Source organism: Larus michahellis, chromosome 1 (assembly GCF_964199755.1).
Source record: "Larus michahellis chromosome 1, bLarMic1.1, whole genome shotgun sequence".
Taxonomy (NCBI): Eukaryota; Metazoa; Chordata; class Aves; order Charadriiformes; family Laridae; genus Larus; species Larus michahellis.
This window is the reverse complement of record NC_133896.1, coordinates 163,080,207-163,100,030: the sequence shown is the minus strand read 5'-3', so window position 1 is coordinate 163,100,030 and position 19,824 is coordinate 163,080,207. Positions and strand designations below refer to the sequence as shown.

The window sequence follows — 19,824 nt, the reverse complement described above, 5'->3', positions numbered from 1 at the left end:
ACGCAGCACTGGCGAGGAGTTTACATCCATGAGTTGCCAAAATAGTTTTGGTAAGAGGTGTGCCAGAAGTTCAAAGAATTAACTTCTAGGCCCACAGCACAAAGAGTGTGGACTTATGATTTACCCTGAAAGCTCAACCACTACCCTCACCGGGCCAGCCACAACTGTTCCAGTAGAAGCTAGAGACAAACAGGTAGAATGTAGTGTTATTTTACATTAAAACATCTTTGAATGAATGGTCACTAATATCTATATTTTTTACAGTCTTTCACAAGTAATACAGTTTGTATTTTTAATGCTTATCTGCAAACACAACATAAGTTATGCAGCGTTATGGTTCCTTGTGTTTGTGTAAATTTAAGTTGTGCAGATTGGGAAAGGCCATTTTTATTTGGTCCTGAGTTTACATGTAAAAGCGCCTGACAAAATTTCAGGAAAAATAAAATTCAAAATACAGAACTCCGCCCCTTCTTAACTTCTTCCTAAAGACTTTGTGTGCCTGTACTGGCTTATATTCATAAACATGTAATTATTTAGGTTGGAAGGGACCTCTTGACATTATCTATCTACCCCTTCAAGCTCAACCAGAGTCAGATAGAGCCGGTATTCCAGGACTATGTCCAGTCAGAGTTTGAATATCTCAACAGATGAAGACTCCACAACCTGCCTGTGCAACCTGGTCCACTGTTTGACCACCTTCACAGTGAAAGATGTATTGTATTTCTTGTATTTAGATGTTCAAAATCAGACAATGTGTCAGTGAGAGACAGAAGAAAAATAAGGTCACAGAATCTCTAAGATTAGAAGGGGCCTCTTGAGTACCTCCGAGGACAGAAACTCTACAACCTGCCAGCGTAACCTCGCCCTGTGTTTTTACAGCGAAAAAGTTTTTTCTTATGTTTAAATGGAATTTCTTGGTGTTTCAGTTTGTGCTTGATGTCTCTTATCCTACCACTGGACACTATGGAGAAAAGCCTGGCTCCATGTTCTTTGCTTCCTCCCATCAGGTATTTTTCCGTACTGGTAAGATCTCCTCCTGAGATTTATTTTCTCCAGGCTAAACAGTTGCAGCTCTCTCAGTCTTTCCTCATATGAAAGCCCCTTTATCATCTTTGTGGCCCTCTGCTAGACTCTGTCCAGCACTTCCACACCTTTCTTGTACTGAGGAGCCCAAAACTGGACACAACACTCCAGATGGCCTCACCAGGCCTGAGTAGAGGGGGATCACCTCCTCCAGTCTGCTGGCAATGCTCTTCCTAATTCTGCCCAGAGAGTTGTTGGCCTTCTCTTCCTCAAGAGCATATGTCTGGCTCGTATTCAACTTAGTGTCCACCAGGACCCCCAAAACCTTTTACGCTAAATCGCAGCTGGTTGGTGCCAAGCCTGTACTAGTGCATGTAGTTATTCCTTCCTCGGTGTTAAGACTTCACTTTTCCCTTTGTTGAACACCATGAGGTTCCTGTGTGGTCAGTTCCCCAGCCTATCAAGGTCCCTCTGAATGGCAGCACAACCATCTGGTGTATCTGCCATTCCTCCCAGTTTTCTATCATTTGCAAACTTGTTGAAGGTGCGCTCTGTGCCATCATCCAGATCATTAAAGAGGGTGTTGATGAATCAAGAATGGCCTTGAAATAACATTGGCCAGCTCCCTTAGCAATCATGGGTGCATCCCATCAGACTCCACGGACATCTGCGTGTCCAGTTTAAATGTTTCTTAATGCAATTCTCTTCCACCAAGAGCAAGTCATCATGGCTCTAGACTTTCTCACGAGTCTCAGGGGCTTGGGATTCCTGAAGGTCAGTCTTACTCATCAAGATGGAGGTGAAAAGGGCATGCCTGGAGCTCAGGGTCTTGACCAAGCTACTCTTCATACTCTTCATACTTCTGGTTTTTTTTGTGATTAAATTAGAACATAATACAGTATGTATGGAAGGTTGCAAGGACTAGCACTTTTTTAGGCTTTTAGTAAAGACTTGTACCTGCCTACAGGAGAATTCATCCCCTGTTGAATTCCACTGGGGTTTTAAGGTAGTTTGCTTAAACTGAAGCTGAGTGGAGACTAAGCACATATTTACAAGCAATCAGCTAATAGGACTGCCTCTTGTCTCTTAACATCTGAACGTCTTGTGTGAATCACTGCTCAACCCTCCTCATGCAAACCGGCTTCCTTTTGACGCTAGTGGCATAAAATGGTTGCATGTTCCAATCTAGAAAGGGAGGCTTAGGAGATAAAGTCTGACAGTCAGGAATTTACAGAAGAAGCCTGGGCAAATAACAATGCCTGAAGTGCAGTGAAGTCACCAAAACAGAGTGGCTAAATGAGGTCTTGCTTTTATTTTTAATCCAGAAGGCAAGCTACAAGAATACAATAATTAAAGATAGAGCTACTGGCATCTATCATGCATTTTTGTCAGTGGTGTGACTCAAAACAGGTAGCATTGTATCTGTTACATTTCTATTTCACACAAGTTCTAAACAGATAGTTAATCTCTCTGCATATTTTACACTGTATTTTTAATAGTGTCAAAATGTCCTTCATAGTAACAAAGTATTCTGCCTCAATTGTGAAAGGACTTGCTAAAAAAAAGTCGTAAGTGAGGCTGTAAAATGTGCTTTTCTCTCCCTTCACAAAAAACAACAACAGGAAAATGGTAATATAGGGAGAAGAATAAAAATGCATAAACCGCCTCGGTATACATGTACATACATGCATACTTTGTCATATACTCCATACCTTCGGACACTCATAAAAAGATTTCCCAGTGGTATATTTTAACACTGTAAAATAAATTACAATAACATAAATAAAATCTTAATCGCAGTATGATTCTGTAATATTCAATATAGCTTCTTGTCAATTACTAACGGTCGCCTTCCCACCTCAACTGAACTGAAAGGAGACGATTTAGCTAATAGAGAGTATCATGTTGGCATAACACAATTCAACACCAAGATAATAAGGAAGGAGGTTCAGACAGGACGCAAGCTAGGCAGAGGCTACGTAAAGGCATGAACAGCTGGCCGAGACAGCAAATGAGGAGGTGGCTGTGGCAGGCGATGTGAAAAGCAGCGAGTTGCTGGCAGAAAGTCAGAGAGCCCACAGGGCCAGCAAGGTGGAGGTATCTGAGCAAATACACACGCACAGCAAAAACGCTATGCTGAGGAGACCTAAAAAAGAAATTCATTAATTTAAAATCCCAGGACTGGCCTGCTCCCGGGGGCCAGATTGGCATCTGTGTTTCTTAATTTTTTCTACAGCGTGTCAGAATCTAGCTGCTCACTTGTCACGAATGCTACGTGTGATAAGCAGCTTTCCTGTTGGCCTCCCAGAGACGGACTGCAATATCCTTAGGAGATCAATCACAGGGCTCTAGCCCACCCGCCTACTGTGCCCAACTTCCCCCCGACTTTAATCTGTCTTAGTTTGTTCTTTCTGCATCACAGAACTTTAATTTGGATTTGTACTCTTGAAGTGGCTCAACCGCACCTCTGCTGTATGTTTGACCGTGAGAGTCCACTGTCTCTTTACACATTTCTGTGTTAGGAACGAGGTTTAAGAGAAAGCTGAATTTAGCCCACAGCGCTTGCCCAAGCCTTAAAAATCATTTTGGATCACCGGATCAGCAGTGTGTCATTTGGATTACAGCCCTTTTCAGAGCACCCAGCCATGGAAAATTCTCTGTGCAAACTTGAAAGAAGAGACATAATGCCAGTTTTTGTTCTTGTTTAATTTACTGACCATTTTCAGCCCTTGGATGTGTGTTCCTTAAACTGTGTAGGAATAAGATGAAAGAAATGTTCTGATGTTGCTGTCAGCCAGTTGCATGAATGGAAAATTGTGTCTAATATTAAATTGGAGTTAAGATTAGCTGTGCTGAAGCAGTCTCAAGTGAAATGCTCTGTTGCTGACATCAATCAACTACAAGAGTGAAGAATTTCTTACATCTACTATGAATCACTTCTACTGCTGGTATCTCACTTCATGCAGGATAACGATTCCCAGAGTCCAGGACACTGTGAAGAACGTGGATGGCACAGTGCATTAAAGATGCATGGCCATAGAAACCAACACATGACAAACCGTTAATGATTCAAATTCTTTCAGTGTTTGGAAACACACAAAGAAGTTGAGGATTTGCTTTGTGTCTAGATGGGAATTTCATGAAAGCAGAAAAGACTTTTAAAATACTACTCATTTATTTAACATTAGGAATGTGCCTGTTACAGCTGAGGAACTCTAAACCAAGAAGTGTATGCAATATCCTGGATTCACCCAAAAGCTCAAGTAAGCGATGACACTGGAATTGCTGACAGGAGGAGCCTACCTGGGTCACCTAGTCTTATGGAACATTACCATGCATGGCCTAAAGCAGTCTTCTGTCACTCAAGGAGTATCAGAATGTGGTACATTGCTCTAATACTTCTTCCACATTCCTGCACAGCAGAGGGAGGATGAGTGACATAAACTGGCCTTTGCCAGCTTGCTGCCATGGAGAAAATCCACAGCAGCTGCCACCTTACACAGCCAGAGCCACACAGACCCTGGCTCAGGGAAGCAGTCACTAAGCAAACTAGAATAACTGAAGATGGAACTACATGTTCCTAATGCTAAACCCCTTTGGGGGCTTAATATGCATATCATTCCTTGTACCACCATCCTTTACGTGGGATTTTTGTTCCAAGTCCGTCAGCAAGTCTTTCAAGTCTTACTAAGCAAGCAGGTAAGTGTTGCAAACTTCTATCGTCTGACCGACTTAATAATAAAAGACCACATGGGCCGTGTTACCCTGATATTACAAGCTCAAAACTGGCCGGGCTGGTAATGTTCAGTATTATCATGTGAAACCTTGAAAAAGGTATCTTCAAAGGATTCACTGGTCTCAGTTCAGACCTACAGAAATTCAGACTGCATTTGACAGTACTTAACATTCTTGGTGATGGTTTAAGAAAGAAAAAAGAAAAAAAAAGAGGACAAATTGGCTTGAAGAATAAAAAATTACCAAGAAAGCCCTAAAGCTTATTAGTACTGAGCAAGACAGGGTGAGGATTTGATATGCAGAAAAGCTCTGCTTATTTTGGCCACTGAGTGTGTGAAAAGCTGGAAGTGCTTAATTGTCAAACTGGCAGGGTAGCTCTCAAAAGTACCAAACCTATTAATGAACAGTGTAAACATCATTTAACTAAACGACTTTGACAAGCACTTTATGGGTAAGCAGCTTTCTTCCTAATTTTGATACTCTTGAATTGTGTATTCATCAACAAATACACAACTCCAGGAAAAATACAGTGGTATCTGCATCTCTTTGTATTTCAGATATACTTTAACACTTCAGAAAACAATAGCATCTCCTCCTCCCTGTTTTAATAGGATGGCTCAGGCAAGCTGCTTACTCCCTTTTCTTCTTCATTGGCTTTTGCTATTTCCCCGAGGAAGCTAGGGACTCCTAAAAGATTCCAGCCAAGATTCCAACTACAGCTGTTGAAAGACTTGATACTGGCTACGTGGTTGTTGTGGTTAATTCTGTACTTATTGCTACAATTGATGTTGTAGGTTATTTGTACTCATGTCTACAGATGCCTATGGAAGACCATTCTCTCTGGTAGCTAAAATAGATTTTGATTTGTTAAAGTTGCTGTTTAGATGTGTACAAAAGAGTTGGGTGATATTTTAAAACAGTTGTCACAACTGAGAAGGTTACATTTGTGCTACTCCAGTCTTTTTTTACTTATGGGCATGTTGCAGCCTAGACCACACTACCGCAGTGGCATGAAGGCAAATACGACTCCCAGCTCATTTCCGTTCACAGCACCACCATGACTTGTGGTGGTGATAGGTTCTGTAACTGCACTGCAAGTCTTATGGTACCTGATGCTCTTCTGAAAGCCCCATTAGCTGGGGTCACGTCAGCGTCACGGAATACAGAACCTTTGTTCAGAAGAGCCAACAAAGCATGACTCAACTTCATTACAGCCGCACAGAAAACTGTAAGTCAAATAAAAAATGAAAATGCATTATGAGTAAACTCTCTTCTTATTTTGGGTATTTCTTCAGAGCTTGGCCCACAACTTCTAAATGCATGTAGAGGGATGTAGGTTTTATACAACAGGGCCAGCTTAAGTTGTATGTATGGAATTCATACCACTGAGAAACACAGGGAACAGTCACTGAAGGTGCTAGCCAATCTTGATTTGATGTTGGAAGCAGAAGACATCACATGCCTCCGGCATTATTATAAGGTACTGTCCCTGGAACAAGACTAGATATATCAAAGAAAACGTGACTTTTAGGATCCTAATGCGACATGACTTTTAAGAGTCACTGAGCAAAGATTCAATCTTGGCCTAAAGAACAGGGCAAGTTTTTTGATCCTATACAGGTTTAGTGTATTTGTGTAGTTTATTTTGTCCTTTTTTTTTCCTTTTCTTTTTTTTTTTACAAAGTACTTGAAGATACCTTGACTATGAAAGGAGCTTTAGAAAATCACATTCTATACACTGCTAATCATAGATAATTCATAGCATGAATAGGATAAATTTGATTTTCATCTTGTTGGTTAATGGCCATCTGAGCAAGTACAAAATTGTGAAATTGCAGGAAATTTTCCCTTTTGTTTGCAGAACATTGTAGAGCATTTTACAAGCTGTGTAACTAATTTTCTATAAACCACTTTGCTTTCAACTTACTTTATGACTGCCTGACAAAGATATGCTTGTAAGGAGAATTTAGCAAATTATTCTCATGCTCTGCAAGCTGAACATTTCTGAAAATTATTAAGCATTAACCAAAAAATTTAAGGGAACAGGCTTTTTAATATCTTACATTGATGCAGTTATATATAGTGTGGGACCTTAAAAAACTTTGTAAATCTGAGATATCATCTACTGTATTTGAGAGGAACTTCCAGATGCTAGACAAATTCCAGTAATGCAACTTCATTGGGGAAACAAGGTGGAAGGTGAGTTTTTAATTAAAGGCACTGAAAGGGGTGGTATTTAGACACTGCAAAGAAAACAAGTCAGCAGTCTCAGCTCAAATATTATTAAGTTTGGTGATGGCAGGGAGGCAGTCCTAGCTTTCCATTACAAGCTGCCTGTCCCAGTGCAATGAGAACAGGGCGATTCTTCACCAATTTAGGCTATAGAGACTTGCTTTAACATTCGTTATGACAGCAGAGGAACTTCTTAGAGTAGTGATATACTAGAGATGAATGTAAAGACTCTAAGATTCAAAGTGCAATGAAAAATCTCCTTGGAAACTCTAGTTACTTTAAGATCACCTTAGCATAGAGAACCTTTGTTACCAGTTGTAGGAGACAGAAAGTATGGTGATATTCAAGGAAGCACCCACCCCTCCCCTCAAAAAAACCCAACCCAAACCCCAAGCCATCATAACTCTTGCAAGTTTTATAATATACAATTGCAAACCTTTCTATAAATGTTTTCTGGCTGCAGCAAAGGTGACACTGTCCTGGAAGAAAGAGCAGTATAGAAAGTAAACTGTCCTGGCTTGAAAAATATTCTACGTATTTCACTTTACTGTGCTTCTTTTTCCACCTTCTACCTCATCTGATTAGTTTGTAAAACTCAAGGTCAGCACTGCATCTAACTGTGTGTTTTTACAGGGCCTCCTAATACTCAGCCTCAAAATGAGCTGGAAATGGGACTATTACTAATAGCAACATTTCAGGACATGTAAATATGTGCTCGGATATGTAAGCAGGGTCCTGCTTTTCATGCTATCAAAATATGTTTTTTAAAGCAATAAATGTAATTTTCAGATTATTAATAGCAGAAATCAGCAGTTGCCAAGGACTATCTTCCAATACTCTACATGTCTCTGTAATATTTGAAAACACAAGGCATTCATGAGCCTGTCATATTGTACCCGACTCTCCTGCCTTTTTGCATAGCAAATTTTGATTTTAAAACAAACAAAAAAAAAAATTCAAAAAAGGCAAACTGAAGTCTGGTCGAAGGAACGAAGTAAATTCAGTAACATGAGAAGAATGAGAAACTACACACTTAGGAAGCAAATGAATGGCAATAATGACAGAAAGCTTACTGAAGAGAAATGAAAAACTGTTAAGATACAGCTTTTCCGAGTAACCAAACTTCAAAGGCAGAAGTTTCTGTCAGAAATTAGATACTTTTTTCCTTCTATCTTAGATTTGATAGCCAAAGCCCTATTTCTGCTATAGGGCTGAAGAATGCGTGTTGCATATGCCTCCTTCAGACTAGCTGCGTCCTGTGAATTCTTAGCCTGCCATAACAGAAGGAAGCAGCAGCAGGAGGGCACTCCTGTACGCCTCTTCCTAGCAGTAGTCACTCCTCTCCTCCCATAAACTTCTAAGAGAACAGTCAAAAAGAGACATGGTGACTCTTCTGCCCTAAAAATCCATGAAATAATGGCTTCTTTGAAACTAAGCGAACCTCCTCCTCACCAGTTTATAAATCAGCTGGCAGAGATATGTCATTTTCTTTGCAAAAAGACAGAGAGGAAGTAAGCAGCCTTTCAGGGACTGCAATCTGACTTAGAGAAATGGAGAGCAGCAGCTGCAACATAAAAGAAACCTAAAAATACTACTTAAATTGTTCGTGATAACAATAATGCATAGAGATCGTTACCTTCCCCTCAGATTTTAGAACTGTTAGTAAGTGTATCATCACCTCAGCACTAATTTTCTTAAAGCTACATGCTATGAAATGCAAAATAGAACCCAAATAATATGAATGCAGATTTAACTCTTTTTCCTAAACATTGCAACACAGCTCAATTCAGAAAATGCAACGAGACAAAGTAATTATCATATAAAGCCTGAAATTAAATAGGCCAAATTAATTTTTGGTTTATATCTAGTGACTTCATCTAAGCTATAGGGTTGAAGGTAGCCTGTACTTTACAAAGGTGTAATTAATCACCTACCTGTCCTATGTGGATTAGTGTACTCCCTCGCACCACAGTACTTGCAAAATGGAATTCTACAAGTTCTTTTCCTTTCACAATGAAAAACACTGTAAATTTGCAAATTATCACTGATGTCTCAGCAGCAACCTAGGTATCTGGACTAGTTTCAGAGCACAGCGATAAATGCATTTAACCTCAGGTACAGGAAGCAGTAAAGACCCAATTTAACACTTCCACCTGGTCATATTATACACCACATATATACATAAATATATAAAACCCCACAGAATCATAGAATGGTTTGGATTGGAAGGCACCTACAAAGATCATCTAGTACAACACCCCTGCCACAGGCAGGGACATCTTTCACTAGATCAAGTTTCTCAAAACCCCTTTCAACCTGATTTCGAACACTTCAAAAATATACGTACATATATGTATGCACATACATACATGTATATATACAAAGTCATAGAATCATAGAACCATTTAGGTTGGAAAGGACCTTTACCATCATGAAGTCCAACCACAAACCTAGCACTGCCAAGTCCACCACTAAACCATGTCCCTCAGCACCACATCTACACATCTTTGTGATTCAACCACTTCCCTGGGCAGCCCGTTCCAACGCTTGATAACCCTTCTAGCGAAGAATTTTTTCCTAGTATCCAATCTAAACCTCCCCTGGCACAATTTGAGGCCATTTCCTCTCATCCTATCACTTGTTACTTGGGAAAAGAGACCAACCCCCACCTCACCACAACCTCCATTCAGGTAGCTGTAGAGAGTGAGGTCTCCCCTCAGCCTCCTTTTCTCCAGGCTAAACAACCCCAGCTCCCTCAGCCGCCCCTCATAAGACCTGGGCTCCAGACCCCTCACCAGGTTTGTTGCCCTTCTCTGGACACGCTCCAGCATCTCAATGTCCCTCCTGTAGTGAGGGGCCCAGAACTGAACACAGTACGCGAGGTGAGGCCTCACCAGGGCCGCCTACAGGGAGATGATCACTTCCCTACTCCTGCCGGCCACACTATTTCTGATACAAGCCAGGATGCAGCTGGCCTTCTTGGCCGCCTGGGCACACTGCTGGCTCATATTCAGCCGGCTGTCGACCAACACCCCCAGGTCCTTTTCTGCTGGGCAGCTTTCCAGCCACTCTTCCCCAAGCCTGTAGTGTTGCATGGGGTTGCTGTGACTGAAATGCAGGACCCGGCACTCGGCCTTGTTCAATATATGTACACATTTACAGGGTAGGCTAAATTTATAGCTAATTTGTGATGCTGTAGTCTGTCATTCACATTATAATGGACGCATTTGACATTATTAATCTCTATTTTCTAAGTTTTTAACTGAAAACTCAAGTTGCTTCAGTATCTGCGATATAATATTGTATTTACATAGTTTCTGAATCCTCTAGGTGTAGTCTTCCACTTTATGTGTATCAACAACGTTGACATTTCCTATTTATATATTTTTATTTTGAAGATATGTTAACCACAAAAGGAAAAAACCATAACAACGTTGTGCTTACTGTGCAGCAGGACGGTTCCATCTCTAATACTACATGTTTGCCATTATTCAAAAGCTGTACCACGTATGAGCTGTGGTAAATACTATATTGCGCACTCCTTCAGAAACATGTTAAATATAATTTTGACAAGTAATTGATTATTACATGCTTCAACTTTGCCCCAAATTGCAGGGAAGGTGAGTGAGCAGAAAAGGAATTTGGAACTTATCTGCACTGTAATTTTTTTCCATGCCTTCAAAATTTCCATAACTTTTACATTTCACAATTGTAGAAGCCTCACTTCCAACAATTTTCCATTAATACTGGTTCCTTGAATTATATGCCTTTGAAGACCTCACCTGGAATGCCTCCTTGAAATTGCTTCAATATTCACTTACAATTCAAGTCAAGAACTGTCTTTGAAACGTCATTTATTAACCAGATGTGAATCAGCCATTTTCACTGTCTCTGTTTTGTTTGGCCTTTTATTTCTCGATTTATTCAAAGTGTCTTCTTGTTTTTATTATCGAAGTAGTGCAGATTTTCTAGCTGCTTTACAGATATGAAGGAAAACATTGCTCTTATTGTACTGAGTAGCTCATGAGCTGAAAGGACAATAGACCATAACATAAGTATTGCACCACACCTGGTACTTCAACTGGTACTTACTCAGGACCATCATGAAATCCTTCAGAATTCTTGGTATTATTTTTAGGACATGGCATTACCCATGTACCAAGACAGGTACAGCTGAGCTAGAGAGGAGTTAAATACACTGCCTGCCCTGCCCTTTTCACTCTCTCACAGTTTAAATTGCCTACTGAAGTATTTAGCTTGGATTCAGTTTCAGCACGACTGTGTTGCTGTGTCAATTCCAGTGAGCAAGCCGGTCATACCAAAGTTGGTATCTACTAATTCTGCATAGACGCTATAGAAGAAATGGCTCTTCAGGGGGAACCCAAGCTCAGTGCTGTAGTCACGTGCTTTAACTCACCTCTCCTCACAACAGCATTCACATACCACGTGTGATTTATGTGGGTGTTTTGCTGATAGTTTAAAGTGACAGAGGGCAGAAGAGAGCTGCCGCTACTGAGAATGAGTTGGAGGACTGGAAAAAAGAAAATCTGCTGTCAGGAAGACTTTGGGGCGTATTTTCTAGTTCCTTTAAGCTCATGAGAAAACAACATACAGAGCAATTCAGGATAAGCAGACACAGAGTCTCTACTTGCCAGCAACCTCTTGTACAAGGATGAAGCACCATTTTGAATTCCCAACTATTTCTTGCTTCTTACATACTGAGAAAGCACTAACAAGGCTACCTTGATCTCCAGGTGTAAGAAGTCAAGAAAGGAAGGCAAGGAAATGCACAGGCAGTGGAAGCAGTGACAGGTATCCTGGGAAGAGTATAGGCACGCTGCCAAGTTGTAAAAGGATGGAGTCAGGAAGGCCGAAGCACAGCTGGAGCTGAACTTGGCAAGGGATGCAAAGAAGGGCTTCTACAGGTATGTCATCCAGAAAAGGAAGGTCAAAGGAAGCGTAGACCGCCTTGATGAGAAAGACTGGCAAACTGGTAACAACAGACAAGAAGGCTGAGGTATTCAACAACTTTTTTGCCTCAGTCTTCACTGGCAGCCTCTCTTCTCACGCCTCTTGAGTGCATGGATCGCAAAGCAGGGACTGGGGGAGAAAAGTCCCTCCCCACTGTAAAAGATGATCAGTATTGTGACCACCTGAGGAACTTGAATATAACAACTCTTATGGGACCTGACGAGATACATCCCAGAGTCTGGAGGGACTTGGCTGATGTAGTTACGAAGCCACTCTCCGTGATATTTCAAAAGTCATGGCAGTCAGGTGAAGTGCCCGGTGACTGGAAAAAGGGAAACATTGCCCCCATTTTTAAAAAGGGTAGAAATGGGGACACTGGCAACTACCGACCTGTCAGCCTCACCTCTGTGCCTGGGAAAATCATAAAACAGATCCCCCTAGAAGCTATGCTAAGGAACATGGAGGACAGGGAGGTGATTTGAGACAGCCAGCATGGCTTCATCAAGGGCAAGCCCGCCTGACCAACCTAGTGGCCTTCTACGATGGAGTGGACAAGGGGAGAGCTACAGATGTCATTCATCTGGACTTCTCCAAAGCCTTTGACACAGTCCCCCACAATATTCTACCCTCTAAATTGGAGAGATATGGATTTGATGGGTGGACTGTTCAGTGGATAAGGAATTGGTTGGATGGTTGCATCCAGAGGGTAGTGGTCAATGGCTCAATGTCCAGATGGAGACCAATGACAAGTGGTGACCCTCAGGGGTCCATATTGGGACCAGTATCTTCATCAATGACACAGACAGTGGGATTGACAGCACCCTCAGCAAGTTTGCAGATGATACCAAGCTGAGTGGTGTGGTCGACATGCCTGAAGGACAGGATGCTATCCAGAGGCACCTTTACAGGCTTGAGAGGTGGGTCCGTGCAAACCTCATGAAGTTCAACAAGGCCAAGTGCAAGGTCCTGCACCTGGGCTGGGGCAAGCCCAAGCACAATACAGGCTGGACGGAGAAGGGGCTGAGAGCAGCCCTGAGGAGAAGGACTTGAGGGTGTTGGTGGATGAGAAGCTCAGCATGAGCTGGCAGTGTGCTCTCGCAGGCCAGAAAGCCAACCGCATCCTGGGCTGCATCAAAAGCAGCGTGGCCAGAAAGTCGAGGGAGGTGATTCTGTCCCTCTACTCTGCTCTGGTGAGACCCCACCCGGAGTACTGCGTCCAGCTCTGGAGTCCTCAGCACAAGAAGGACATGGACCTGTTGGAGCAAGTCCAGAGGAGGACCACGAAGATGATCGGAGGGCTGGAGCACCTCTCCTGTCAGGACAGGCTGAGAGAGTCGGGCTCGTTCAACCTGGAGAAGAGAAGGCTCCAGGGAGACCTTATTGAGGCCTTTCAGTACTTAAAGGGAGTTTATAAGAAAAATGGGGACAACCTTTTTAGCAGGGCCTGTTGCGATAGAACAAGGGGTAATGAATTTGAACTAAAAGAGGGTAGATTTAGACATGATATGAAGAAGAAATTTTTTACAATGAGGGCGGTGAAAGACTGGCACAGGTTTCCCAGAGAGCTGGTAGATGCCCCATCCCTGGAAGTGTTCACGGCCAGGCTGGATGGGGCTTTGAGCAAACTGATCTAGTTGAAGATGTCCCTGCTTATTGCAGGGGGATTGGACTAGATGACCTTTAAAGGTCCCTTCCAAACCAAACTGTTCTACGATTCTGCTTTAACAGAAAAGAAGGACAAGAAAGAAAAAAAAAATTAAAAGAGGAGGAACAATTTTCTTCATTTTGAAGAAGTGACGATGAAAAAAATAAAAATGAAATCCAAATGCTTCAGGGGTTGTCTGACATGGAAACAGCAAAAAATATGTCCTCCTAAATAATTTCTTTTCTAACATCAGAATGTACATGTGGAAGCATTCTGTTCTCTCTTTGTACATCTTGCTGTCAGTATTTCCAAAGGGCATGAAAACACAGAAAATGAGGTTCTAAGAAAGCAATTCCTCGGGGAAGGAAACATTTTCTTTCGTGGGTTTTCTTTTTACTATTATTGTACTTCCCAGCCAAAGACAGTAAGAAAAAAACCCTCCTTCGTGGAAAAGTTTTATAGTCAACTAGGGCTGCTTACCTTCTCTTAGTTCTTATTGCATATTTTTATCTTGGTACAATGATTATCATAGCATGTGTGCTTTGGAATTCTTTTGAAGGCTGAGCTGAATTTCAGTGCTTTTTCACAGCTCTTGTATTGTTTTAAATACAAAGCTGATTAAAACTTACAGAAGTACTTGATCAGCATTAGAGTGGCAGAATACATCAGTTCTTTCTTTGAAAACTTCCCTTCTGAACTAAAAACGGTCAGATGTGGGCTTTAGGTAATGAAGACAAATCTACCATAATTAACGAAAAGCTTTTCCTGGGTCAGACTGGCCTTTTGTATTGATTATTGGTTTCTGATTGCAACGCCTTGCCTAACGGAGTACATTAATCTCCTCGGTTACCGTATGTACTGTACTTGTCTTGCGAACACAGTGTACAATATAGTTCAGACTGGCAATCGCCCCCTCCCTTAAAATACTTTTGTTTCTGGTCTTTATAACTTCCACAGTTTTGTGTGCCTCAATGAGGCAAGAAAAAACTCACTTCATACTAAACGGCTTAGACCGTTCAGAAACAGCTAGTAAGGTATGGATGGGAAACATAAGGAACATGCCCACAGAGGTACACTACAGAAAACATAATTTTTAGAAAAAAATGTTTTTCTGAAATGAGTTACTTGGCTATATAAATAAATATCAAACATTTTAATGGAATTTCTACCTTTTGATTAGAACAGTTTTTCCTTGCATTTTCCTTGCATAATTTAATTATGACACTCTAAAACTTGCGATTTACATATAAAAGCTGAGATTACTTTGAAATAAATCAAATGCCCCATTAAAGAAGTGATCAGATGAATAATTAGAAGGAAAAAATTCCTTTTTGCACTTAGACTCAAAACGTACTTTCTAGTAAAGCAGTTCTCATTCCAACAAAACACACAGAAGAGAATCACTGGAGTATTTCCAGCATTTCCACTGGAATACCAGCCACTCCAGCCAGTAAATTAACTTCACTGGGGGCCAGATTTAAACACCTCTATGCAAATGCACGTAGCATGGGGAATAAACAGGAGGAGTTAGAGACGTGCGCACACCTACAGGGCTATAATCTAATTGGCATCATGGAGACATGGTGGGATGGCTCCTATGACTGCAGTGTTGGAATGGAAGGACACAGACTTTTCAGGAAACACAGGCAGGGCAGATGAGGAGGGGGTGACATCCTCTATGTCAACAGAGACCAGCTGGAGTGCATGGAGCTCCACCTGGGGATGGATGAGAAGCCGACCAAGAGCTTATGGGTCAGGATTAAAGGGAGGGCAGGGACAGGTGATTGTTAGAGTGAGGGTCTGCTACAGGCCACCCTAGAGGGAAGAGGAGACCAAGAATGCTAGTTAATAGTCAAGGATCAGCTCCTCCAAGCTCAGGAGGGATGCATCACAACAATGAAAAATACATTGACCCAAGGTCAAAGATTTATACATTTTTTTAATTGCTTCACTCTCATAGGTAGTAGCACATTTTTTTCTTCCCACTTTCTAAAAAGGTTGGATTTGGACTGGACCACACTGGAATCCTTTTTTGTAAATCTTTTGGAGAGGCTAGAATCATAGGATGCAGGAGACTACAGCAACACTGACAGCTTTAACACCACCTAATTAAGAGCTGCTTCACTGAACGCTGCTAGAGATGGATGGGATTACAGCAAAATAAGTGGGACTGATCAAGCAGTAAAGACACACAAGATAATGTGTGATTTTGGATTAAAATGATAAATTTTGGGGCATGCCCTCAATACTGAGAAGTGACATGGATAGAAAGAAGTTGATTAAGTAAGGGAAAAGAAAATACATACTTTTCCCTTCTCACAAATTCCTGAACTCTTATAATGCTCTTCTCCCCATAACCCATCCTTTCAAATATTATTCCCCTATGTCCTTTATAAATTTTTACTTCAGAAATACTTACCTGATGCAAAAGCACACAGGGTGCGAATTAAGAAATCTTATCTTCACAGCAGGGGAAGGACAGAAGAGCAGAACAGGCACAAAGGGGAACAAAGGGGTTAATACCATGGTGAGCTCGTAAGAATAGTCAACAGAACTGTGGGTAGCAATGATTGGGAATTGCCATTCATGGACTGTGAAACTCATTCTAGGGTAAGGATTTACGTAAGCCCCACTTCTCGTTCCTGCTCTTCAACTGGTGAGTGCGGTATTTTCCCAAAAACGTCGAACACTAAATCAAGTTGGGAATTGAGAAGAAAGAAAATTAAATAAAAGAAAAAGGCGGGTTAAAAGTTTGCCACCAGCCCATACACAGCTGTTTTTAAAAGTTTAATTAATAAAAAAATCTATAATTGTGAATTGATTTTGATATATACTAAATCAAAACGAAGCAGCTAATTAGTAAACTAAATCTCTTCTGGTCTGTATGGTAAGAGTTTCTATTGAAGTTAACTTCAAAGGATTTCTTTAAAAATATGAGCATCAAACATTTTTTTGAACAACAAAGGAATATCCTTTGATACGAAAATGCTGTTGTCCTATATTTGTAATATATAATTCTTATTTGATAATTCTCAATGGATTTAGAAGGTATCTCATATGACTTGAGGAAAGAAGAAGGATGCTGTAATTAAATGATAAAACAAACTAATAACATGAGTCTGACAATATTGATCCAAGTTCTGCAAATTTAGATGTTTTCTCATTTGAAAATCACTCAGCTGATTTTATTTTTCCAAGAAAGATCTACAACACTTTTAAAAATGGTCACATTAACATATATCATGAAGTAGTATTTCCATTTATACAGCCATCCCTGAAAAAACAGGAAAATATAGACATTCCAGCTGTTTTATAAGCCTTAGGTTTATATGATTTTGATTATATCATGTATTAAAAATTTTATTTTTCTTTACTGAAAACCATCTCTTTAATTATGGCCACTGAAATACACCTAAAGCTGATGAACTATTTGTCAGGCATCATGAGATATACACTCCCAGTGTATTTTTATCCTGTACAAATTCTTTAAAGGGAACCGTTGTTACTGACATATTGCAGTATACTCAATTAATATGCTATTCTAAATACCAGCGAAGTAGGAACTCTTTAGACCTGTATGTCCAATGTTCAATTTCTACTAACTAGAGTAATTTTAGCAGATGAAATTTGGTGTGTGTGTAAACTAGAATGTGCCTCCCAAATGCTTCTCGTTCTTCTCATGATGGGTTTTTATATATACTTGAAGAGCAGGGCCTACTGAAAATGCATTACCACAATATTTGATTGAATATTTGCATTGTGAATTCAGCTGGAGTCTTGAACGTTTAAATGACCTAGGCTTTGAGCTATCGTCAATGACTGTCTTAAAATTATACGAATCACCTCCTGTTGACATCTCTTTCTTCTGATTATAAAGTGCCTAAGGCGATCAACTCCTATCAGCACATTTAATTGCCAGACTCCTAAGACAGCCAAATAAATTCCATTCCTTCTGTGTCTATGTCTGTACAACCACACCTACGCATAAATATCTATTCTTGCCCTCATTCCCATCCCTAAGGCTTTTAAGTAATTTTAAAATTAATTTCTAGTTAATGTTGCTAACCCACCAAAGAGTAAAAACATTTACATTAAAACTGCATCCATCACTGTCATACATCCCCTTCTAAGCCACAGGTATATTCCATTATTCCCCCTTTGCATACCATATCTTATTCTTCTCTTAACAAACAGTAGGATTAACCTTACTGGTTATATATTCATGACTAATAATGAACTGAAATGGTGTGTAGAGAATAAATTGTGCATTGATTTGCAACGTGGGTTTTTTACGTGAAAAAGGAACTTCGGTGCCAGCATTACTACAGGTAATATTCCAAATGCTCTGCAAAAGTACCCAGACTGGTTCATATATACCCACTAGCATTACTGTCCTTTCATTTAAATGATGATGCCAGTTCCTAATGTTTTGCGTTGAATACATTTGCATAATCACAATCCACAAAAGTGAGTAAGTTTGTAGCGTTCACTATGTGTCTTGTACATACATTTATCTATCTCAATATAAGCTCCTTACTGGTTTATGGCAACACAGCACACTCACATGTGGAACAGTCTTCTTAGAGATCAAGATTTTCAAAGCAGTCGAGTGGACTTAGACATCTAAGTTCCACTGAAAGAATGAAATAAATACAAAACAATTCCTGGAACTGTTGAACCACAGTACATCATCAATTCCGAGAACTTGTCAGTATTCTAGAAATGTGTTCAATGTTAAATATAAGCAGTGAAGTAAATTTCTTACAGCTAGAGTAAATTTAAGGAACACCCTTTTTTCATGATGTTTATAGCTGGCGGAAATAAACAGCTAGTTTCTCCCATACACCCCTAAATCTTCACGGTTTTAAGGAGGAACACTTAGCAAGAGCATGTCTCTTTTGCTTCATGGGTTCATGGCATTTTTATTTTTTTCAAGACTGTTTGGCATTTAGATTTGTTTCAATCTGCCATTTTTAATGACTGCAAAGCCAATGTTGTATATTCACGACATTAGAGATTAAATCCTTCTCCAGTACAGCCAGTGGCAAAACACTTGCTGAGTTTGGCGGTGCCAGGGTTTTATTGCTCCCCTTCTGCATTTTCCCCAAACAGAATGAGAGAAAATGTGGAGGAACAGAGTGTGAAAAAACCTGTGCTTTTCACATCCCCCTTCCTCCTCACCTTTTCTCTCAGGGACAGGTAGAAGGCGGTCTCTAATGATCGCGGCTTGGCTCTACTTAGCTCTGTGGAACACTGAGAATCCCCCACCAAATTTCTTTCAGAAACCCAATCCGAGAACAGTGAATCATCCTCTTTTGCAGCCCCATCAGTGAATAACAACCTGTCTCGGAACAGTCAACTGAAAGGCTGGCAAGCCAAAGTTGGTATTTCTGTATCATACACAGCTCTTTCTTTGCCCAAGTAGCCTTGCAGGCAGATCATTGCTCCAGGTTTGGTTTTAGATAACGTCATTCTCAGCTGCAATAAGCTCTGCTCAGTCTGCTCTGTCCCCCAGGAAGTTAACCCTGTCACCTCTCGAAGGATGCCTACTCACTGCCACCTCGAAGTCTCCTAGCATAAGCTGTAAGATCCTAATGCTGTAACATAGCTACACCTTGTCTGACTCCATCCACATCCTTTGCAACCATCTCCCTGTGAAGCATGCTCAGGAGCATCCTTGAAAAAGGAACAGTGCTTCCTTCTCTCACAGGGATCCTTCTGACCAGGAGCACACAAATAAAACAAATACCTTCCACTGCAAGACACCGTGTAAACCAGACTCCCATCCGTACCTGCACCCATACCTTTCCACAAACAATGCCAATGGCATCAATAAGAGGTGCAAAATCCTTTTCAATCCATTTCAATGACTTTAACGAGATTCATATATATGCCTATGCTTACTAAACTGGATTTTTTGCTGAATGAACTAGTGGTATTCAGGAAACAAAATAAGGACCTATATGCTCAATAGCTTCTTAGTTGAAAATTACTTCCTGTTAAAAGTAAATCTGATAACAACAGAACATTACTAAATCTGCAAAGCTATGAATTACAAAATCCTGGAATAAAGGTCTCCTGTGTCTGGTGTGTGCATGCTATCATACAGCCCGTAATGACACGGTCACCAAAGTCCAGAACTTTTCAGTGAACTTCAAGGGGCTGCAAGATGCACATCAGTGGATGAAATACCCTGCAACATGAGGTGTGAGTAAGGC

General features: G+C 40.7%; 1 protein-coding gene across 4 annotated transcripts in view; it reads right to left on the bottom strand.

The window, feature by feature from the left end:
• Nucleotides 1-19,824, bottom strand: part of NALCN (sodium leak channel, non-selective) — a 232,194-nt gene that overhangs the window by 111,152 nt on the left and 101,218 nt on the right. The window lies entirely within an intron of this gene.